This window comes from Oncorhynchus gorbuscha, linkage group LG01, assembly GCF_021184085.1.
Source record: "Oncorhynchus gorbuscha isolate QuinsamMale2020 ecotype Even-year linkage group LG01, OgorEven_v1.0, whole genome shotgun sequence".
Lineage (NCBI taxonomy): Eukaryota > Metazoa > Chordata > Actinopteri > Salmoniformes > Salmonidae > Oncorhynchus > Oncorhynchus gorbuscha.
In genome coordinates this window covers 120,957,191-120,981,862 of record NC_060173.1, presented here as the reverse complement: position 1 = coordinate 120,981,862, position 24,672 = coordinate 120,957,191, and the positions used below count along the sequence as shown (strand labels likewise).

General features: G+C 45.0%; 1 protein-coding gene across 3 annotated transcripts in view; it reads left to right on the top strand.

Annotated features, from left to right (window-relative positions):
- The first annotated feature begins 9,592 nt into the window (after nucleotides 1-9,592).
- Nucleotides 9,593-24,672, top strand: part of LOC124036834 (speckle-type POZ protein-like A) — an 86,325-nt gene continuing 71,245 nt past the window's right edge. Inside the window, exon 1 of one of the 3 annotated variants that reach the window (XM_046351811.1) lies at nucleotides 9,593-9,865. The gene's annotated coding sequence lies outside the window, so the exon portion shown is untranslated. Of the gene's footprint in view, nucleotides 9,866-9,948; nucleotides 10,059-24,672 lie in introns of those variants that run through there. The other 2 variants (XM_046351566.1, XM_046351663.1) reach the window with 2 other exon arrangements.

Here is a 24,672-nt window from a genome sequence, read left to right as displayed (position 1 = left end):
TGGGGAGCCAGGCCCATCCACTCTGGAGCCAGGCCCACCCACTAGGGAGCCAGGCCCATCCACTCTGGAGCCAGGCCCACCCACTGGGGAGCCAGGCCCACCCACTGGGGAGCCAGGCCCATCCACTCTGGAGCCAGGCCCATCCACTCTGGAGCCAGGCCCATCCACTGGGGAGCCAGGCCCATCCACTCTGGAGCCAGGCCCACCCACTGGGGAGCCAGGCCCACCCACTGGGGAGCCAGGCCCATCCACTCTGGACCCCAGCCAACCCACTGGGGAGCCCTGCCCATCTACTGGGGAGCCAGGCCCATCCACTCCGGAGCCAGGCCCACCCACTGGGGAGCCAGGCCCATCCACTTTGGAGCCCATCCACTGGGGAGCCAGGCCCACCCACTGGGGAGCCAGGCCCACCCACTGTGGAGCCAGGCCCATCCACTGGGGAGCCAGGCCCATCCACTGGGGAGCCAGGCCCATCCACTTTGGAGCCCATCCACTCTGGAGCCAGGCCCACCCACTGGGGAGCCAGGCCCATCCACTTTGGAGCCCATCCACTCTGGAGCCAGGCCCACTCACTGGGGAGCCAGGCCAAGCCAATCAGAATATGTTTTTTTCCACAATAGGGCTTTATAACAGACATACATACTCCTCCTTTTATCAGCTGTCCAGGTGGCTGGTCTCAGACGATTCCCCAGGTGAAGAAGCCAGATGTGGAGGTCCTGTGAGGGTGTGGTTTCACGTGGTCTGTGGTTGTGAGGCTGGTTGGACGTACTGGAGGAAGTTTATGGTAGAGAAATTAACATTAAATTCTTTGGCAACAGCTCTGTTGTACATTCCTTTAGTCAGTACGCCAATTACACGGCCCACTCAAAACTTGAGACATCTATGGCATTGTGTTGTATGACAAAACTCCACATTTTATAGTGGCCTTTTATTGACCCCAGCACAAGGTGCACCTGTGTAATGATCATGTTGTTAAATCATCTTCTTGATATGCTACACCTGTCAGGTGGATGGATTATCTTGGCAAAAGAGAAATGCTCACTAACAGGGATGTAAACAAATTTCTGCACAAAATTTAAGAGAAATAAGCTTTTTTTGCAGATGGAAAATTTCAGGGATCTTTTATTTCAGCTCATGAAACATGAGTCCAATACTTTACATGTTGCGTTTATGTCTTTGTTCAGCATAAAAGAACATAAAGAAATGTTTAGTTGTCCAGCTCTTCTTGGAACATCAGAAGCAGCCATTGTAGTTATTTACCTGTCTCGGATAGACATGAAACATGAAACATGAAACTAGAAAATAGACTGTCCCCGTTTTGAAACGAGGGTGGGGACACAATTGGACAAAGAAGTAGGGCTCCCTTCTTTACAAAGCCAGGGAAAATGAGTCAACCTGCAATGTCCTGGCAGATAGGATAAGTCCAATGTCTCTATGACCATGCAATCTGCGAAACACAAAGGCCACACAAATTGTGGGAAAATTCAAAAATAGAGCTATAGTGTATAATTATGTCTGAAACACCTCTCATCACTCATAATTATGTCTGAAACACCCTCTCATCACTCATAATTATGTAGAGAGACTGGACAACCACCCCTAATAGTGGGTGCATTCGTATGCCCAGCCATTACTGACGCCCTGCCAGATCTTACACTGCCTGGATAGGTATTTTATGTATCAGTATGTTATAGCAATCTGTCAGTCGATGACACAGTCAATGATGTGGAACGCAACCATGTGTTGATGAATGCAACGTGACCCTTGTCTAGAGGTGAAGTTTCCCTTTAATGTAATGCAATCAGGAATTTAGTAGAACACGATTTAGACCTGACTGTAATCTCTAATTCTCTCTCTCTGCCTCCCTCTCTCCTTCTCTCTCTGCCTCCCTCTCTCTCTGCCTCCCTCTCTCCCTCCCTATGTCATTCTCTCTCTCTGCCTCTCTCTCTGCCTCCCTCTCTCTGCCTCCCTCTCTCCCTCCCTATGTCATTCTCTCTCTCTGCCTCCCTCTCTCCCTCTCTCTCTGCCTCCCTCTCTCTCTGCCTCCCTCTCTCCCTCCCTATGTCATTCTCTCTCTCTGCCTCCCTCTCTCCCTCTCTCTCTGCCTCCCTCTCTCTCTGCCTCCCTCTCTCCCTCCCTATGTCATTCTCTCTCTCTGCCTCCCTCTCTCCCTCTCTCTCTGCCTCCCTCTCTCTCTGCCTCCCTCTCTCCCTCCCTATGTCATTCTCTCTCTCTGCCTCCCTCTCTCCCTCTCTCTCTGCCTCCCTCTCTCTGCCTCCCTCTCTCCCTCTGTCATTCTCTCTCTCTGCCTCCCTCTCTCTCTGCCTCCCTCTCTCCCTCCCTATGTCATTCTCTCTCTCTGCCTCCCTCTCTCCCTCTCTCTCTGCCTCTCTCTCTGCCTCCCTCTCTGCCTCTCTCTCTGCCTCCCTATCTCCCTCTCCCTCTCTCCCTCCCTATGTCATTCTCTCTCTCTCTGTCTCCCTCTCTCCCTCTCTCTCCCTCTCCCTCACACACAGACGGTAGGCGTGCCCAACTTCCCAGACTCTTGATCAAGTGCAGAAGGACCATTTGCACAGAAGGCAATTAAAAGCTTTAGTGGTTCCTGCCATCAGATGAGTGGTGTGGGGCCCCAGCCTGATCCCAGATCGCTCCCGGACACTAGCTTATTGGACAGGGCCACTCTGAGCCAGACCGCTCCCAGACTCTAGTTTATTGGACAGAGCCACTCTGACCCAGTGAAATGGCATCAGTAATGCACACCAAATAGACTCCAGGTAGCCTGTGAGAGCCAAGTGGAAGGCATCTGCATGAATCAACAATAAATGATGCTGGCTGTAACGTGTGGAGGGATGCACCTGTCTGCCCCGTAATGTGATGTTCAAATATACTGGTAAACACTTTCCAAATCTGCTGTTAAAATCAACAAATGAGATTAGAGATAGGATTAAATATCTCCAAATGGTAGACATACTGTAGAATGGTACGGTGATCCTAAGGGGTAAACAGGCTTTTAGAATGTAATAACAGTGCACCATAATAGGGAACCTTTAATACCCCAAACATAAAGAATGCTAGAGATGTAGATTTGTTTCAACAGACCATTAAAATGGGTTATCTGACATGAGTGGCATCTTTTGAAATGTAGTGACAGTTTGAACACTCTGTTGTGTCTTTGGCTATGCCGGATTAAGTGATATGACATGCTATATAAAATCATTTATCCGTGATTAATATTACCTGATTGAGCTAATCATGTAAATGTAATTAACTAGAGAGTCGGGCACCACTAAATAATATTTATAGAGCTGTTATCTTCCGAATAAACTCTTAAAGACCTAGTAATATTTTACATCAATGGCAGTCAATATTAATCGTCATCTTAATTCAGTCTCATCTGAAAGTTGTAAATTCTTGGTTATCTGCACGAACCCTGGCTAACAAGTTCAACCAGCAATACAAAATTGTGTTTAATTATTTATTTACTAAATACCTAACTAATCACACAGAATTACACATACACATAATTAAATCATAACTTGATTACAAATTACGTCCTAAAGGAAAACGTCCCTAGCGGGCGGAACAGATAAGACAGCTTGTTACACAAAAGAAAAGGGGATGGGTTTGAGTGAAAGAGCGGGAAGACTGAAGAACTGTGCTATCGTATGTACAGTATCTTATGCATTCTAAATTACCGCTCATTTGGAAAAGGAAAATGCAAAAAAATATTTACTCTGAGCTGCGCTTCGGTAGGTTGGTGGTAGATGGAAGGCCGTGTTGACTCGTGTTGCCCAACCGAGTCCTTTGTCCTTTGAAGAATGTCTCTGCTGGTAAATTGAATACATTGTAGTAACGTTGTTGTGTGGTAGACGGGATACTCTGTCTGTTCCTTCCTAATCCTTGTTTGCAGCGGCTGTTGCTAACTCAACGCACACACACACTCATGCAATATATCATTACATTTCCTCCCAAATGAGCGGCGTTGTGGCACTAACTGATGGTTGTTTATGGCTCTATCACTTTCTACGTGCCGAAGAAAATGAAACAAAATTAATGAAAACATAAACAAACAAAATATAGTTATGCCCCTTTAATCATCTAATTGGACTGTATTCTAACTACGTCCATGGTCTTGGCAAAATGACCCGATCATGGCATTGTCTAATGTCATATCTAGGGCTTTCCTAATTTGCAGGGTGTTGCTTAGGGTACTATCCTAAGTTGATAACTATATGATAAGTCTACAGCTGTAAGGCACTAGTTTTGGGCAGTCTACAGGGATGACCTATGGAGTTCTGAGAAGAAAACTGGTGTGTACTGTAGCTGTAGATTTAAAGGCATCAAAATAAATGTTCAACTTTACTAAGGCTGGTATTTTGCTCGAACCCTTAAGTGATCCTAGTATAAATCCTAATTGGATGTTCCGTTGTGCATGTGTGTTTATACTTACACAAACACACATGTCAAGGGAAGGAAACCAAGTATCCTGGCACACCCGAATGTCGCACCCGAATCAATTAGCGCATGACAAGTTAAGCAGTCCTCTAGGACTGTTTCCAGGTATGGTCGTTTCGATTCGTGTTTAGTGGACATATTCCCCACAAAGTGGAATGGTCGTTCACAACGACGTGATGTGTCAATTCTGTTCAAGGTGGAAGCAGATCGACTTTTCAGATTTTGAGTGGGCTTGGCTTTAACGAAGCGTTTGTGCTTTTTCTTCGCAACCTTTATATCAGAGTCTATAGACAAAGCCTGTGGTCTTGTTTCTTGATCAAGCGGGCCCTGGATAGGGTCTCGAGTGAGAGCGGGAGAGATTTGAATTTTAACGTCCTTGCTATGGGTGTTAATTCCTGCGGACCTGGTGTCCGGTAATTCCCTTCTAGTCCTTGTGACTTATCTTTTACCCTTTCTCAAATGTTTCTCGCTTTAGTTCTTCACGTAGTGGATCTGGAGAACACTGGAGAACATTGGTCTACGTTTTGATCATCCTTCAACCCTTTGTTACACTTGTGCTCTGACACTTTGTGTGGGTTGGGTGCAGGAACGTAGTGAACAGGTCGATTGTAGCGGTAGTCGTTTTGATGGCTCTGACACTGTGGGTTGGGTGCAGGAACGTAGTGAACAGGTCGATTGTAGCGGTAGTCGTTTTGATGGCTCTGACACTGTGGGTTGGGTGCAGGAACGTAGTGAACAGGTCGATTGTAGCGGTAGTCGTTTTGATGGCTCTGACACTGTGGGTTGGGTGCAGGAACGTAGTGAACAGGTCGATTGTAGCTGTAGTCGTTTTGATGGCGACGTACTTTTCAGCTATTTCGACTGCGGAGGTTATTGGAATCATGGTTTCGTGGTAGAAACTGTTGTTGCGCGTCATCTGTTAATGCTCCAATACCTGATAATCCTCTGACTGGAGAGAGTGCTCCTGGTCAAACTTCAAAACAGAGTGGTCAGGGCTCTTAGCATTGCGAGCTTTTGATGCCTCAAAAGCTGTGCTTGCAAGCTCTCTGAGTTGTAAGATAGTCAAGCCAACGTTGGCTGCAGGGCCTAAGTAGGTAATGAAGGTGGGATACATGTTTAACAGAAACATCTGTTTAAATGGTAACAGGTCTTCGATGCCTGTTTCAGTGAGTAGGGCAAAGTAAGCTGAACGAAGCCTATGATAGTAAGCTTGTGGGTGTTCATTCTGAGCTTGCTTGACCGTGTTAGCCAGTGAGCTATTGTGTTTGTGAGTTGCAGAACCACTGAATTCTAATTTCAAATCTGTGGCAAGTTTAGCGTAGTCATTTAGCACGTGTTGCTTTTGTAGGCGAATTAACCTTGTCACGTGTCTATTCGACGTGCGCTTCACGTCAGAACCTGTAGTGTTCAGGTAGCCATCCAACGCATCCTCTATGTCAGCTAGGAACATCTCAGTATCGTTTGGCTGACCTGGAACGGGGTCAAAGGTGGGGAAATTCTTGATGAGTTTGTGAAGGTATTCTGCGTCAAGCGGGCGGAGAGGGTTGGCTTCATCCTGTAGGGAAAGTGGGGCCGAAAGGCCAAGAGGAGAAGCCAAGCTTTGGCTTTGTAGGCCAAGAGGTGCCATATTACTCAGTGCCAAATGGCCAAGAGGAGAAGACTGAGGGGCACTTAATGGAGGCAAGGTCTGAAACCTATCATCTTCACTCCTTTGAGTACAGGGCTCCGGTTGCTTGGATGGATATTCATGCTGTAGAGCGTGACCATTCTGGACTTCCTCCAGATGGTACCTAAGGGTGGTATTCTGCTGCATTGCAGCGCTTAGAGTACTGATTTTGGACATGTGAGTGTCGCACTTGCTCCTTTCGGTCTCAAACATATCTGTCATGGTTTGCAGATAGAGGTCTTAAGTACGGAGCGAGATATTCAGTGAGGAGATTTCTTCCGCTTGCTTAGAAATCAAGATTTCCATCTTCATCACCCAAGTCACTGCCCTAGCACACTCTGCCAACCCGGATGTCCTAGCCATGTCTGAATCCTGGCTCAAGAAGACCACCAAAAACCCTGACATTTCCATCCCTAACTATAAAATTTTCCGACTAGATAGAACTGCCAAAGGGGGCGATGTTGCAATCTACTGCAGAGATAGCCTGCAGAGATAGCCTGCAGAGTTCTGTCTTACTACTTTTAAAAATCCATCTTTCCAGAAACAAGTCTCTCACTGTTGCCGCTTAGTGTAGACCACCCTCTGCCCCCAGCTGTGCCAAAGACACCATTAATGAACAGACTGCCCCCCCCATCTATCTTCAGAGCTCGTGCTGCTAGATGACCTAAACTAGGACATGCTTAACACCCCGACCATCCTACAATCTAAGCTTGATGCCCTCAATCTCTCACAAATTATCAATGAACCCACCAGGTACAACGCCAAATCTGTAAACCCGGGCACCCTCATAGATATTATCCTAACCAACTGGCCCTCCAAATATACCTCTGCTGTTTTCAACCAAGATCTCAGCGATCACTGCCTCATTGCCTGCATCCCTAATGGGTCTGCGGTCAAAAGACCACCCCTCATCACTGTCAAACGCTCCCTAAAAAACTTCCAGCAGGCCTTTCTAATCGACCTGGCCCGGGTATCCTGGAAAGATATTCAGTAGAGGATGCCTGGTCGTTCTTTAAAAGTGCCTTCCTCACCATCTTAAATAAGCATGCCCCTTTCAAAAAAATTTGAACCAGGAACAGATATAGCCCTTCTCCAGACCTGACTGCCCTTGACCAACACGAAAACATCCTGTGGCATTCTGCATTAGCATCGAATAGCACCCGTGATATTAAACTTTTCAGGAAAGTTAGGAACAAATATACACAGGCAGTTAGGAAAGCTAAGGCTAGCTTTTTCAAGTAAAGTAAGTCTGTTTTTGCCTCTTCGTTCGGTGACGTCGATAGACCAGTCGTGGATTAGTAAGGTTCCAAGTAGCTCTAGGTAGCTAGCAGGCCGTGGTTAGCAGAATGGGCCTTCAGCGGACGTCGCGCCTGAGGAATCCTCGGGCAGATTATGTCGGTATTCCAGTCGTAGAGGATCGGCGGAGTTCCGTGCCCCGTACCGGCAGTAGGAGGGGTCCAGATATTGTAGCCCAGGAGCCCTAGCCAGGCTGGCTTCAGGCTAATAGTCACCCGGGATTGCGGTTAGCTAGTTGCGAAGATCCAGATGAAAATGTTCAGAGTTTGCGGTAGGAATCCGGGGTTATGGGGAGAAAGAAAATAGGTCCGTTATGCTCTGGTTTGAGTCACGATTGTACAAACTGGTGAGAGCTTTCTGAGCTAAAGGTTAGCTGATGACCGCTAGAAGTAGTTTGCTGACTGATAGCTGGTAGGTAGTTAAGGACTAGCTTCAGTTGAGGGATTCCAGATCTGAAGTAAATAGAAATACTTTAGAAAAAAACAGATCCACGCCACATTGGGTGAGGCGGGTTGCAGGAGAGTATTTAGAAGTTGAGGTTTAGGAAAATACTTTTAAAAGATATACAAAGAAAAATATATATACAAGGGACACGACAGGACAAAGACTGCTACTCCATTTTGGATAAGTGTGGAAAAAGTCAAGGGGTCTGAATACTTTCAGAAGGCATTGTATTTTCCCATGTTTCATGTTGTTAGTTTGTATGTCCCACTCATACATTTCCACCCTGTTAGGCAAAATTATATAGAAAAAAAATTGAACCGTTAAAATATGTTTGATTGAGAAGTTTTCACTATTATACTAGCTCAATCTCTCTTACTCACAGAGCTATGGCTAATTTAGGCTCAAAATTTCCACCCTGTTAGATTCCATCCATCCTGTTAGAATTATGCACAAATTGGAAAATGCACCCAAAAATCTGTGCCTGAGCTTGACCAATATGTTTTTCTTAAAGTCAAACATGTCCTTTTTCTGATAGAATACAAAAAAAAACATTTTCCCCCAAAGGTTTTGAAGTCCAAATGACCCAGCTACTCTAATCATAATAATAATATATGCCATTTAGCAGACGCTTTTATCCAAAGTGACTTACAGTCATGTGTGCATACATTCTACGTATGGGTGGTCCCGGGGATCGAACCCACTACCCTGGCGTTACAAGCGCCATGCTCTACCAACTGAGCTACAGACCCAGAGGCTAATCTATCGCATCTGATAAAATAATGATGGTTGATAAACTGAATCAGGTTAGTTACAACTGGGGGTGAAGCAAAAACCTACAGGAAGGTAGCTTTCCAGGAACAGGGTTGGAGAGCCCTAATTTAGGACATCAACAGCCAGTCAGGGTTTTCGTGTGTGTTTGGTCTTCGGTCTGTTGCAGGTGGAATAGCTCAGCCTCCTCATTGATAGCCCCTACTTTAGACATTGCAAGCCAAGAAATGGCAAAATACAACATGGTTGTAGTCTACACCCTAAATCATTTGATTAATGATGCACAGTTCAGCCTGGTGGTAGACACACCTACCTATGCCCCTACCCCCTCCCTCGCTAGCTCACTCTTTGCTGTGAAAGATGAGATAGTTTGTGTTTATTTATTAAACTAGCCAAGTCAGTGACAGCCTACCCCAGGTTCTGTAATGACCCCTCTAACACAGATATGCATTGCCGTAGACCGCTGCACCACTCGGGAGCCCGAAGTAGACTGCAGCAAATAGTTTCCTCCGTTGCAAAAATACTGAATCTTAGGAGTCAAGTTTGACGCCCAGAAATGCAAGTCGACCGCAAAGGAGTTGAGGAATCGATTATTTTGGAGTCGACTCCTCAACACAACCTAAAGCACACCGATGCCGCATTTTATATCACTGCATGATAAAACTGGGGGGTGACAAAAATGAAATTTCAGAATATGGTTGGGGTGGTCATGTCCCCCATCCCCAATGAAAGTTGTGCCCCTCAGTACAATGCACTTCCAGCATATACTGATATTATATGTAAGTATACACATTAGTAGTGCAGTAAGGTGACAGAACTATTGCATTGGTCAGGTAGACAACACTGACTTCAGTGTGTAAAGAATATGAATAAATGTTAATAAGTGTGTGGTAGGGTACAGGAGTCAGCCCAGGGTTCAGCTGTTGGGGTAGAGACTGGGTTTGAGACAGGTGGTCCGAGACTTGATGTTGACCTGGGCGTAAGGAAAGCGGCAAATAGGAAGCGGGAGGACATTTTTTTGTTATCTGGGAAGCTGCTTACTAATCTGCCTCCACCTACCTAGTAAAGTAGCCTATGATGTTAGACTCTGAAAAACATATACGTTTTTACATAGCACTGAGCCTGAGAATGGTTACAACGCAGTTTTCCATTGTTTAGCTAGTTAAATAACTGATGGTGGAAATGAACGGCTGAGATAAGATTCGTTGCCTTTTAGTGGAAGCATGGAAATGAAAGGTTCGTAGTTAAACATATTTTTCCATTTCCCGTAGCTAGCTAGCTACCAGTACTGTTTTCCCCTCAAAGAATAAACATGTCGTTGGACGCCGATGTATTTCTAAAACAATATGGGCAAACATGCCTTGTAGCTCATTTCAATCGTGACTTTAGCATCTCGAACCAACGTGTACGAAGATAGTTGGCAACACCAGTGAGTTTAAACATATATATATATTACGGTGAGGGGCCTTTTGTTTCTAAACGGTGCTTGATATTGACCATTGATTTTAGCTATCGCAAGCTAATTTGGTTAGCCAGGCCTGGTCAAGCAGAGCAACCTTGTTAGCTAGCTACACTTTCCATTTAGTTATCCAGGAGTTATACCATCACGGTATTGTTACTAGTAAACCAGTTAATTAGTTAAATAACTATCTTTCTACCTAGCAAGGCAGAATACAGCTTCACCAGCTAGCTAACAGCCCGTATCAACAGCCTTTTAACTTGTTATTGAGGACACTGGCTAGTTAGCTATTTTGAATGTCGTTGGTTAACTTCACAACCAGTTAACGTTGTTAGGCAACAAAAACATCAGAACCGAATCTGGGCCAAACCAAAGACATCTTCTGGCTCATAGTGTCAAATTCATCTTAGACGGGCAGACAATACCTCGTTCTTCACAGTTGATATTTCACTACTGATAAAAACAAAAAAAAGACCGGTCGCTGTCTGGCTAGCAATGCTCCTCAACTAGCTAGCTAACATTAGCTAGTTTTGCCTGAAATATGTGGCATTATATATAGTAAAATGAGTCACATCAAATTACATCAATGAAGCCCCCCAAAAAATAGTTACATGTGGGATGCCTGATGATCAAGGTAAACGTGGATCATTTTGAGAACTAACTTCAGCTAGTTGGTTAGCTCAAGAGTATCAGACTAGCTGTGCCATTTGACAGTAAGTCATAGCTATATCATCATAAACAAAATGCTAACATACATGGAATAGAATTAACTTATTCTGACAATTTCTGTTGGCTATTATCTGGGCATTGCTTGATCTGTGGCCATATCAGGTCAGTGCTGCTATTTGAAAGACACTTCAGTTCAGGGTCAGACAGCGAAGGGTTTTGTAATCTTTATTTAACAAGACAAGTCAGTTAAGAACAAATTATTATTTACAATGACGGTCTACCCTGGCCAAACCCGGATGATGCTGGGGCCAATTGTGCGCAGCCCTATGGGACTCCCAATCACTCCGGTTGTGATACAGCCTGGAATCGAACCAGTTCTTTAGACTGCTGTGCCTCTTGGGAGCCCATTAGTTTTATATCAAACTAATTGTTGATTGGTTCCAACAAATGTCTGAATGTTCTGTCCTCAGAGTGGGGCCTCCAGACTGGACCACGAAGCAGTCAGTGATGAACTAGGTTCTAGGGAAGACTGAATCATTCCTATTAATTAGATCATCCTGCCTGAGAGGTGCACACGTGGGATACCATAAATAGCATGACATGGGGATCCCTGCCAAGGCAGCAGCTACTCTTCCTGGGGTTTATTATGGATCCCCATTAGTTCCTGCCAAGGCAGCAGCTACTCTTCCTGGGGTTTATTATGGAGCCCCATTAGTTCCTGCCAAGGTAGCAGCTACTCTTCCTGGGGTTTATTATGGATCCCCATTAGTTCCTGCCAAGGTAGCAGCTACTCTTCCTGGGGTTTATTATGGATCCCCATTAGTTTCTGCCAAGGCAGCAGCTACTCTTCCTGGGGTTTATTATGGATCCCCGTTAGTTCCTGTCAAGGTAGCAGCTACTCTTCCTGGGGTTTATTATGAATTCCCATTAGCAGCTACTCTTCCTGGGGTTTATTATGGATTCCCATTAGCAGCTACTCTTCCTGGGGTTTATTATGGATCCCCATTAGCTGCTACTCTTCCTGGGGTTTATTATGGATTCCCATTAGCAGCTACTCTTCCTGGGGTTTATTATGGATTCCCATTAGCAGCTACTCTTCCTGGGGTTTATTATGGATTCCCATTAGCAGCTACTCTTCCTGGGGTTTATTATGGATTCCCATTAGCTGCTACTCTTCCTGGGGTTTATTATGGATTCCCATTAGCTGCTACTCTTCCTGGGGTTTATTATGGATCCCCATTAGCAGCTACTCTTCCTGGGGTTTATTATGGATTCCCATTAGCTGCTACTCTTCCTGGGGTTTATTATGGATCCCCATTAGCTGCTACTCTTCCTGGGGTTTATTATGGATCCCCATTAGCAGCTACTCTTCCTGGGGTTTATTATGGATCCCCATTAGCAGCTACTCTTCCTGGGGTTTATTATGGATCCCCATTAGTTCCTGCCAAGGTAGCAGCTACTCTTCCTGGGGTTTATTATGGATCCCCATTAGCAGCTACTCTTCCTGGGGTTTATTATGGATCCCCATTAGCAGCTACTCTTCCTGGGGTTTATTATGGATCCCCATTAGTTCCTGCCAAGGTAGCAGCTACTCTTCCTGGGGTTTATTATGGATCCCCATTAGCTGCTACTCTTCCTGGGGTTTATTATGGATCCCCATTAGCAGCTACTCTTCCTGGGGTTTATTATGGATCCCCATTAGCAGCTACTCTTCCTGGGGTTTATTATGGATCCCCATTAGCAGCTACTCTTCCTGGGGTTTATTATGGATCCCCATTAGTTCCTGCCAAGGCAGCAGCTACTCTTCCTGGGGTTTATTATGGATCCCCATTAGCTGCTACTCTTCCTGGGGTTTATTATGGATCCCCATTAGCTGCTACTCTTCCTGGGGTTTATTATGGATCCCCATTAGCTGCTACTCTTCCTGGGGTTTATTATGGATCCCCATTAGCTGCTACTCTTCCTGGGGTTTATTATGGATCCCCATTAGCTGCTACTCTTCCTGGGGTTTATTATGGATCCCCATTAGCTGCTACTCTTCCTGGGGTTTATTATGGATCCCCATCAGCTGCTACTCTTCCTGGGGTCCAAACATGTTAAAATACTTACATTACATATAAAACCAAGGATAAAACAGTACATCATATACAATTATTACATTACTACATATCTACAATACAAACTGTTTGATACCACCATACAACAATATCACAATGTGTGCATATGCATGTACTTTTGTCTCTTCACACTCCCCGTTGTTCCATAAGGTGTATTTTATGTTTTTATTTGATCTGATTCTACTGCTTCCATCAGTTACCTGATGTGGAATAGAGTTCAATGTAGTCATGGCTCTATGTAGTACTGTGCGCCTCCCATAGTCTATTCTGGACTTGGGGACTGTGAAGAGACCTCTGGTGACATGTCTTGTGGGTGTATTTTAAACAGACAGCTTGGTACATTCAGCTTGCAAAAACAAGTAATGATGAAGTCAATCTCTCTTCAACTTTGAGCCAGGAGAGATTGACATGCATGTCATTAATGTTAGCTCTCCCTGTACTTTTAAGGGCCAGCCATGCTGCACTGTTCTGAGCCAATTGCAATTTTCCCAAGTCCCTCTTTGTGGCACCTGACCACACGACTGAACAGTAGTCCAGGTGCGACAAAACTAGGGCCTGTAGGACCTGCCTTGTTGACAGTGTTGTTAAGAAGGTGGAAACTAAGGGCCTGTAGGACCTGCCTTGTTGACAGTGTTGTTAAGAAGGTAGAAACTAGGGCCTGTAGGACCTGCCTTGTTGACAGTGTTGTTAAGAAGGTAGAAACTAGGGCCTGTAGGACCTGCCTTGTTGACAGTGTTGTTAAGAAGGTAGAAACTAGGGCCTGTAGGACCTGCCTTGTTGACAGTGTTGTTAAGAAGGTAGAAACTAGGGCCTGTAGGACCTGCCTTGTTGATAGTGTTGTGAAGAAGGCAGAAACTAGGGCCTGTAGGACCTGCCTTGTTGATAGTGTTGTTAAGAAGACAGAGCAGCGCTTTATTATGGACAGACTTCTCTCCATCTTAGCTACTGTTGTATCAACATGTTTTGACCATGACAGTTCACAATCCAGGGTTACTCCAAGCAGTTATGTCACCTCAACTTGCTCAATTTTCACATTATTCATTACAAGATACAGTTGAGGTTTAGGATTTAGTGAATGATTTTTCCCAAATACAATGCTTTTAGTTTTGGAAATATTTAGGACTAACTTATTCCTTGCTACTTATTCCGAAACTAACTGCAGCTCTTTAAGTGTTGCAGTCATTTCAGTTGCTTTAGTAGCTAAGTGTATAGTGTTGAGTCATCTGCATACACAGACACACTGGCTACTCGTTAGTAAAGATTGAAAAAAGTAAGGGGCCAGGTGTGATTTCTTAACAACTTATCCTCGTTTTAGATCTGTAGTTCACAATTTCTTAGCAATGTTAGCAAATATGTCACTATGCATTTATCCAGTTATTCACATTAATGTGTATTTGTATTACTGTCTCACTTGTCTAAATTAAAATAGTATGTACAGGCAAATAAGAAACAGAAGTTAGAAAGTAACATGTGCAATAGTCTAGCAGAATCAGTGTTGTCTTCCAGGCATATCTAGAGTGGTGGCAGGTCTGTTGAGACAGACCATGAAACAACTAGCTAGATGCTGAGGAGACAGGGCATGAAACAACTAGCTAGATGCTAAGGAGTCAGGCTATGAAACAATTAGCTAGATGCTGAGGAGACAGGCCATGAAACAACTAGCTAGATGCTAGGAGACAGGCGATGAAACAACTAGCTATATGCTAAGGAGTCAGGCGATGAAACAACTAGCTAGATGATAAGGAGACAGGCAATGAAACAATTTGCTAGATGCTAAGGAGACAGGCCATGAAACAACTTGCTCGATGCTGAGGAGACAGGCAATGAAACAACTAGCTAGATGCTAAGGAGACAGGCCATGAAACAACTAGCTAGATGCTAAGGAGTCAGGCCATGAAACAACTAGCTAGATGCTTAGGAGACAGGCCATGAAACAACTAGCTAGATGCTAAGGAGTCAGGCCATGAAACAACTAGCTAGATGCTGAGGAGACAGGCCATGAAACAACGAGCTAGATGCTAAGGAGGCAGGCCATGAAACAATTAGCTAGATGCTTAGGAGACAGGCCATGAAACAACTAGCTAGATGCTTAGGAGACAGGCCATGAAACAACTAGCTAGATGCTAAGGAGTCAGGCTATGAAACAATTAGCTAGATGCTGAGGAGACAGGCCATGAAACAACTAGCCAGATGCTAAGGAGTCAGGCTATGAAACAATTAGCTAGATGCTGAGGAGACAGGCCATGAAACAACGAGCTAGATGCTAAGGAGGCAGGCCATGAAACAATTAGCTAGATGCTTAGGAGACAGGCCATGAAACAACTAGCTAGATGCTGAGTAGAAAGTTGAGACAGGCCATGAAACAACTAGTTAGTTGCTAAGGAGCCAGGCCATGAAACAACTAGCTAGATTATAGGGAGACAGGCCATGAAACAACTAGCTAGATGCCAAGGAGACAGGCCATGAAACGATTAGCTAGATGCGAAGGAGACAGGCAATGAAACAACTAGCTAGATGCCAAGGAGACAAGCAATCAAATCAAATCAAATTTATTTATATAGCCCTTCGTACATCAGCTGATATCTCAAAGTGCTGTACAGAAACCCAGCCTAAAACCCCAAACAGCAAACAATGCAGGTGTAAAAGCACGGTGGCTAGGAAAAACTCCCTAGAAAGGCCAAAACCTAGGAAGAAACCTAGAGAGGAACCGGGCTATGTGGGGTGGCCAGTCCTCTTCTGGCTGTGCCGGGTAGAGATTATAACAGAACATGACCAAGATGTTCAAATGTTCATAAATGACCAGCATGGTCAAATAATAATAAGGCAGAACAGTTGAAACTGGAGCAGCAGCACAGTCAGGTGGACTGGGGACAGCAAGGAGCCATCATGTCAGGTAGTCCTGGGGCACGGTCCTAGGGCTCAGGTCCTCCGAGAGAGAGAAAGAAAGAGAGAATTAGAGAGAGCATATGTGGGGTGGCCAGTCCTCTTCTGGCTGTGCCGGGTGGAGATTATAACAGAACGTGGCCAAGATGTTCAAATGTTCATAAATGACCAGCATGGTTGAATAATAGTAAGGCAGAACAGTTGAAACTGGAGCAGGAGCATGGCCAGGTGGACTGGGGACAGCAAGGAGTCCTCATGTCAGGTAGTCCTGGGACATGGTCCTAGGGCCCAGGCCAGTTGAAACTGGAGCAGCAGCATGGCCAGGTGGACTGGGGACAGCAAGGAGTCATCATGTCAGGTAGTCCTGGGGCATGGTTCTAGGGCTCAGGTCCTCCGAGAGAGAGAAAGAAGGAGAGAAGGAGAGAATTAGAGAACGCACACTTAGATTTACACAGGACACCGAATAGGACAGGAGAAGTACTCCAGATAAACAAACTGACCCTAGCCCCCCGACACATAAACTACTGCAGCATAAATACTGGAGGCTGAGACAGGAGGGGTCAGGAGACACTGTGGCCCCATCCGAGGACACCCCCGGACAGGGCCAAACAGGAAGGATATAACCCCACCCACTTTGCCAAAGCACAGCCCCCACACCCCGCAATGAAACAACTAGCTTGATGCTAAGGAGGAAGTTGAGACAGGCCATGAAACAACTAGCTAGATGCCAAGGAGACAGGCAATGAAACAACTAGCCTGATTCTAGGGAGACAAGCAATGAAACAACTAGCTTGATGCTAAGGAGGAAGTTGAGACAGGCCGTGAAACAACTAGCTAGATGCCAAGGAGACAGGCCATGAAACAACTAGCTAGATGTTAAGGAGACAGGCCGTGAAACAACTAGCTAGATGTTAAGGAGACAGGCCGTGAAACAACTAGCTAGATGTTAAGGAGACAGGCCGTGAAACAACTAGCTAGATGTTAAGGAGACAGGCCGTGAAACAACTAGCTAGATGTTAAGGAGACAGGCCATGAAACAATTAGCTTGATGCTGAGGAGAATGTTGAGACAGGCCATGAAACAACTAGTTAGATGCTAAGGAGACAGGCCATGAAACAACTAGTTAGATGCTAAGGAGACAGGCCATGAAACAACTAGTTAGATTCTAAGGAGACAGGCCATGAAACAAATAGCTAGATGCCAAGGAGACAGGCCATGAAACAATTTGCTAGATGCTAAGGATATAGGCCATGAAACAACTAGCTAGATGCTAAGGAGTCAGGCTATGAAACAATTAGCTAGATGCTTAGGAGACAGGCCATGAAACAATTAGCTAGATGCTAAGTAGACAGACCATGAAACAATTTGCTAGATGCTAAGGATACAGGCCATGAAACAACTAGCTAGATGCTAAGGAGCCAGGCCATGAAACAACTAGCTAGATGCTAAGGAGACAGGCAATGAAACAATTAGCTAGATGCTAAGTAGACAGACCATGAAACCATTAGCTAGATGCTAAGGAGACAGGCCATGAAACAACTAGCTAGATGCTAAGGAGGCAGGCCATGGAACAATTAGCTAGATGCTGAGGAGACAGGCCATGAAACAACTAGCTAGATTATAAGGAGACAGGCCGTGAAACAACTAGCTAGATGCGAAGGAGACAGGCAATGAAACAACAAGCTAGATTCTAGGGAGACAAGCATTGAAACAACTAGCTAGATGCCAAGGAGGAAGTTGATACAGGCCGTGAAACAACTATAATAATATAATAATAATATATGCCATTTAGCAGACGCTTTTATCCAAAGCGACTTACAGTCATGTGTGCATACATTCTACGTATGGGTGGTCCCGGGGATCGAACCCACTACCCTGGCGTTACAAGCGCCATGCTCTACCAACTGAGCTACAGAAGGACCACAACTAGCTAGATGTTAAGGAGACAGGCCATGAAACAATTAGCTAGATGCTAAGTAGACAGACCATGAAACAATTAGCTTGATGCTGAGGAGAATGTTGAGACAGGCCATGAAACAACTAGCTAGATGCTAAGGAGACAGTTCATGAAACCATTAGCTAGATGCTGAGGAGAAAGGACATGAAACAACTAGCTAGATGCTAAGGAGACAGGCCATGAAACAACTAGCTAGATGCTAAGGTCAGGCTATGAAACAATTAGCTAGATGCTGAGGAGACAGGCCATGAAACAACTAGCTAGATGCTAAGGAGACAGGTAATGGAACAACTAGCTAGATGCTAAGGAGCCAGGCCATGAAACAACTAGCTAGATGCCAAGGAGCAAGTTGAGACAGGCCATGAAACAACTAGCTAGATGCTAAGGAGACAGGTCATGAAACCATTAGCTAGATGCTGAGGAGAAAGGACATGAAACAACTAGCTAGATGCTAAGGAGACAGGCCATGAAACAACTAGCTAGATGCTAAGGAGGCAGGCCATGGAACAATTAGCTAGATGCTGAGGAGACAGGCCATGAAACAACTAGTTAGATGCCAAGGAGCAAGTTGAGACAGGCCATGAAACAACTAGCTAGATGCTAAGGAGCCAGGCCATGAAACAACTAGCTAGATTATAAGGAGACTGGCCATGAAACAACTTGCTAGATGCTAAGGTCAGGCTATGAAACAATTAGCTAGATGCCAAGGAGACAGGCCATGAAACAATTAGCTAGATGCCAAGGAGACAGGCCATGAAACAACTAGCTAGATGCCAAGGAGTCAGGCAATGAAACAACTAGCTAGATGCGAAGGAGACAGGCAATGAAACAACTAGCTAGATGCCAAGGAGCAAGTTGAGACAGGCCATGAAACAACTAGCTAGATGCTAAGGAGACAGGTCATGAAACCATTAGCTAGATGCTGAGGAGAAAGGACATGAAACAACTAGCTAGATGCTGAGGAGACAGGCCATGAAACAACTAGCTAGATGCCAAGGAGCAAGTTGAGACAGCCCATGAAACAACTAGCTAGATGCTAAGGAGACAGGCCATGAAACAACTAGCTAGATGCTAAGAAGAAAGTTGAGACAGGCCATGCAACAACTAGCAAGATGCTAAGGAGACAGGCCATGAAACAACTAGCTAGATGCTAAGGAGCCAGGCCATGAAACAACTAGCTAGATGCTGAGTAGAAAGTTGAGACAGGCCATGAAACAACTAGTTAGTTGCTAAGGAGCCAGGCCATGAAACAACTAGCTAGATTATAAGGAGACTGGCCATGAAACAACTTGCTAGATGCTAAGGAGACAGGCCATGAAACAACTAGCTAGATGCCAAGGAGACAGGCCATGAAACAACTAGCTAGATGCCAAGGAGACAGGCCGTGAAACAACTAGCTAGATGCCAAGGAGACAGGCAATGAAACAACAAGCTAGATGCCAAGGAGACAGGCAATGAAACAACTAGCTAGATGCCAAAGAGACAGGCCGTGAAACAACTAGCTAGATGCGAAGGAGACAGGCAATGAAACAACAAGCTAGATTCTAGGGAGACAAGCAATGAAACAACTAGCTAGATGCCAAGGAGGAAGTTGAGACAGGCCATGAAACAACTAGCTAGATGCCAAGGAGACAGGCAATGAAACAACTAGCTAGATTCTAGGGAGACAAGCAATGAAACAACTAGCTTGATGCTAAGGAGGAAGTTGATAGAGGCCGTGAAACAACTAGCTAGATGTTAAGGAGACAGGCCATGAAACAATTAGCTAGATGCTAAGTAGACAGACCATGAAACAATTAGCTTGATGCTGAGGAGAATGTTGAGACAGGCCATGAAACAACTAGTTAGATGCTAAGGAGACAGGCCATGAAACAATTAGCTAGATGCTAAGTAGACAGACCATGAAACAATTTGCTAGATGCTAAGGAGACAGGCCTTGAAACAATTTGCTAGATGCTAAGGATACAGGCCATGAAACAACTAGCTAGATGCTAAGGAGACAGGCCATGAAACAACTAGCTAGATGCCAAGGAGACAGACCATGAAACAATTTGCTAGATGCTAAGGAGACAGGCCATGAAACAACTAGCTAGATGCTAAGGTCAGGCTATGAAACAATTAGCTAGATGCTGAGGAGACAGGCCATGAAACAACTAGCTAGATGCTGAGGAGACAGGCAATGAAACAACTAGCTAGATGCTAATGAGTCAGGTAATGGAACAACTAGCTAGATGCTAAGGAGCCAGGCCATGAAACAACTAGCTAGATGCCAAGGAGCAAGTTGAGACAGGCCATGAAACAACTAGCTAGATGCTAAGGAGACAGGTCATGAAACCATTAGCTAGATGCTGAGGAGAAAGGACATGAAACAACTAGCTAGATGCTAAGGAGCCAGGCCATGAAACAACTAGCTAGATGCTAAGGAGGCAGGCCATGGAACAATTAGCTAGATGCTGAGGAGACAGGCCATGAAACAACTAGCTAGATGCCAAGGAGGCAGGCCATGGAACAATTAGCTAGATGCTGAGGAGACAGGCCATGAAACAACTAGCTAGATGCCAAGGGGCAAGTTGAGACAGGCCATGAAACAACTAGCTAGATGCTGAGGAGACAGGCAATGAAACAACTAGCTAGATGCTAATGAGTCAGGTAATGGAACAACTAGCTAGATGCTAAGGAGCCAGGCCATGAAACAACTAGCTAGATGCCAAGGAGCAAGTTGAGACAGGCCATGAAACAACTAGCTAGATGCTAAGGAGACAGGTCATGAAACCATTAGCTAGATGCTGAGGAGAAAGGACATGAAACAACTAGCTAGATGCTAAGGAGCCAGGCCATGAAACAACTAGCTAGATGCTAAGGAGGCAGGCCATGGAACAATTAGCTAGATGCTGAGGAGACAGGCCATGAAACAACTAGCTAGATGCCAAGGAGCAAGTTGAGACAGGCCATGAAACAACTAGCTAGATGCTAAGGAGCCAGGCCATGAAACAACTAGCTAGATGCTGAGTAGAAAGTTGAGACAGGCCATGAAACAACTAGTTAGTTGCTAAGGAGACAGGCCATGAAACAACTAGCTAGATGCTGAGTAGAAAGTTGAGACAGGCTATGAGACAACTAGTTAGATGCTAAGGAGACAGGCCATGAAACAACTAGCTAGATGCTAAGAAGAAAGTTGAGACAGGCCATGCAACAACTAGCAAGATGCTAAGGAGACAGGCCATGAAACAACTAGCTAGATGCTGAGTAGAAAGTTGAGACAGGCCATGAAACAACTAGTTAGTTGCTAAGGAGCCAGGCCATGAAACAACTAGCTAGATTATAAGGAGACTGGCCATGAAACAACTTGCTAGATGCTAAGGAGACAGGCCATGAAACAACTAGCTAGATGCCAAGGAGACAGGCCATGAAACAACTAGCTAGATGCCAAGGAGTCAGGCCATGAAACAACTAGCTAGATGCCAAGGAGACAGGCAATGAAACAACTAGCTAGATGCGAAGGAGACAGGCAATGAAACAACTAGCTAGATGCCAAGGAGACAGGCCGTGAAACAACTAGCTAGATGCGAAGGAGACAGGCCATGAAACAACTAGCTAGATGCCAAGGAGACATGCAATGAAACAACTAGCTTGATGCTAAGGAGGAAGTTGAGACAGGCCGTGAAACAACTAGCTAGATGTTAAGGAGACAGGCCATGAAACAATTAGCTTGATGCTGAGGAGAATGTTGAGACAGGCCATGAAACAACTAGTTAGATGCTAAGGAGACAGGCCATGAAACAATTAGCTAGATGCTAAGTAGACAGACCATGAAACAATTTGCTAGATGCTAAGGAGGCAGGCCATGAAACAATTTGCTAGATGCTAAGGATACAGGCCATGAAACAACTAGCTAGATGCTAAGGAGACAGGCCATGAAACAACTAGCTAGATGCCAAGGAGACAGGCCATGAAACAATTTGCTAGATGCTAAGGATACAGGCCATGAAACAATTTGCAAGATGCTAAGGATACAGGCCATGAAACAACTAGCTAGATGCTAAGGAGACAGGCCATGAAACAACTAGCTAGATGCCAAGGAGACAGACCATGAAACAATTTGCTAGATGCTAAGGAGACAGGCCATGAAACAACTAGCTAGATGCTAAGGTCAGGCTATGAAACAATTAGCTAGATGCTGAGGAGACAGGCCATGAAACAACTAGCTAGATGCTGAGGAGACAGGCAATGAAACAACTAGCTAGATGCCAAAGAGACAGGCCGTGAAACAACTAGCTAGATGCGAAGGAGACAGGCAATGAAACAACAAGGTAGATTCTAGGGAGACAAGCAATGAAACAACTAGCTAGATGCCAAGGAGGAAGTTGAGACAGGCCATGAAACAACTAGCTAGATGCCAAGGAGACAGGCAATGAAACAACTAGCTAGATTCTAGGGAGACAAGCAATGAAACAACTAGCTTGATGCTAAGGAGGAAGTTGATAGAGGCCGTGAAACAACTAGCTAGATGTTAAGGAGACAGGCCATGAAACAATTAGCTAGATGCTAAGTAGACAGACCATGAAACAATTAGCTTGATGCTGAGGAGAATGTTGAGACAGGCCATGAAACAACTAGTTAGATGCTAAGGAGACAGGCCATGAAACAATTAGCTAGATGCTAAGTAGACAGACCATGAAACAATTAGCTTGATGCTGAGGAGAATGTTGAGACAGGCCATGAAACAACTAGTTAGATGCTAAGGAGACAGGCCATGAAACAATTAGCTAGATGCTAAGTAGACAGACCATGAAACAATTTGCTAGATGCTAAGGAGACAGGCCTTGAAACAATTTGCTAGATGCTAAGGATACAGGCCATGAAACAACTAGCTAGATGCCAAGGAGACAGACCATGAAACAATTTGCTAGATGCTAAGGAGACAGGCCATGAAACAACTAGCTAGATGCTAAGGTCAGGCTATGAAACAATTAGCTAGATGCTGAGGAGACAGGCCATGAAACAACTAGCTAGATGCTGAGGAGACAGGCAATGAAACAACTAGCTAGATGCTAATGAGTCAGGTAATGGAACAACTAGCTAGATGCTAAGGAGCCAGGCCATGAAACAACTAGCTAGATGCCAAGGAGCAAGTTGAGACAGGCCATGAAACAACTAGCTAGATGCTAAGGAGACAGGTCATGAAACCATTAGCTAGATGCTGAGGAGAAAGGACATGAAACAACTAGCTAGATGCTAAGGAGCCAGGCCATGAAACAACTAGCTAGATGCTAAGGAGGCAGGCCATGGAACAATTAGCTAGATGCTGAGGAGACAGGCCATGAAACAACTAGCTAGATGCCAAGGAGGCAGGCCATGGAACAATTAGCTAGATGCTGAGGAGACAGGCCATGAAACAACTAGCTAGATGCCAAGGAGCAAGTTGAGACAGGCCATGAAACAACTAGCTAGATGCTGAGGAGACAGGCAATGAAACAACTAGCTAGATGCTAATGAGTCAGGTAATGGAACAACTAGCTAGATGCTAAGGAGCCAGGCCATGAAACAACTAGCTAGATGCCAAGGAGCAAGTTGAGACAGGCCATGAAACAACTAGCTAGATGCTAAGGAGACAGGTCATGAAACCATTAGCTAGATGCTGAGGAGAAAGGACATGAAACAACTAGCTAGATGCTAAGGAGCCAGGCCATGAAACAACTAGCTAGATGCTAAGGAGGCAGGCCATGGAACAATTAGCTAGATGCTAAGGAGACAGGCCATGAAACAACTAGCTAGATGCTGAGTAGAAAGTTGAGACAGGCCATGAAACAACTAGTTAGTTGCTAAGGAGACAGGCCATGAAACAACTAGCTAGATGCTGAGTAGAAAGTTGAGACAGGCTATGAGACAACTAGTTAGATGCTAAGGAGACAGGCCATGAAACAACTAGCTAGATGCTAAGAAGAAAGTTGAGACAGGCCATGCAACAACTAGCAAGATGCTAAGGAGACAGGCCATGAAACAACTAGCTAGATGCTGAGTAGAAAGTTGAGACAGGCCATGAAACAACTAGTTAGTTGCTAAGGAGCCAGGCCATGAAACAACTAGCTAGATTATAAGGAGACTGGCCATGAAACAACTTGCTAGATGCTAAGGAGACAGGCCATGAAACAACTAGCTAGATGCCAAGGAGACAGGCCATGAAACAACTAGCTAGATGCCAAGGAGTCAGGCCATGAAACAACTAGCTAGATGCCAAGGAGACAGGCAATGAAACAACTAGCTAGATGCGAAGGAGACAGGCAATGAAACAACTAGCTAGATGCCAAGGAGACAGGCCGTGAAACAACTAGCTAGATGCGAAGGAGACAGGCCATGAAACAACTAGCTAGATGCCAAGGAGACATGCAATGAAACAACTAGCTTGATGCTAAGGAGGAAGTTGAGACAGGCCGTGAAACAACTAGCTAGATGTTAAGGAGACAGGCCGTGAAACAATTAGCTTGATGCTGAGGAGAATGTTGAGACAGGCCATGAAACAACTAGTTAGATGCTAAGGAGACAGGCCATGAAACAATTAGCTAGATGCTAAGGATACAGGCCATGAAACAATTTGCAAGATGCTAAGGATACAGGCCATGAAACAACTAGCTAGATGCTAAGGAGACAGGCCATGAAACAACTAGCTAGATGCTAAGGTCAGGCTATGAAACAATTAGCTAGATGCTGAGGAGACAGACCATGAAACAACTAGCTAGATGTCAAGGAGACAGGCAATGAAACAACTAGCTAGATTCTAGGGAGACAAGCAATGAAACAACTAGCTTGATGCTAAGGAGGAAGTTGAGACAGGCCGTGAAACAACTGGCTAGATGCTAAGGAGACTGGCCATGAAACAATTAGCTAGATGCTAAGTAGACAGACCATGAAACAACTTGCTAGATGCTAAGGAGACAGGCCATGAAACAATTTGCTAGAT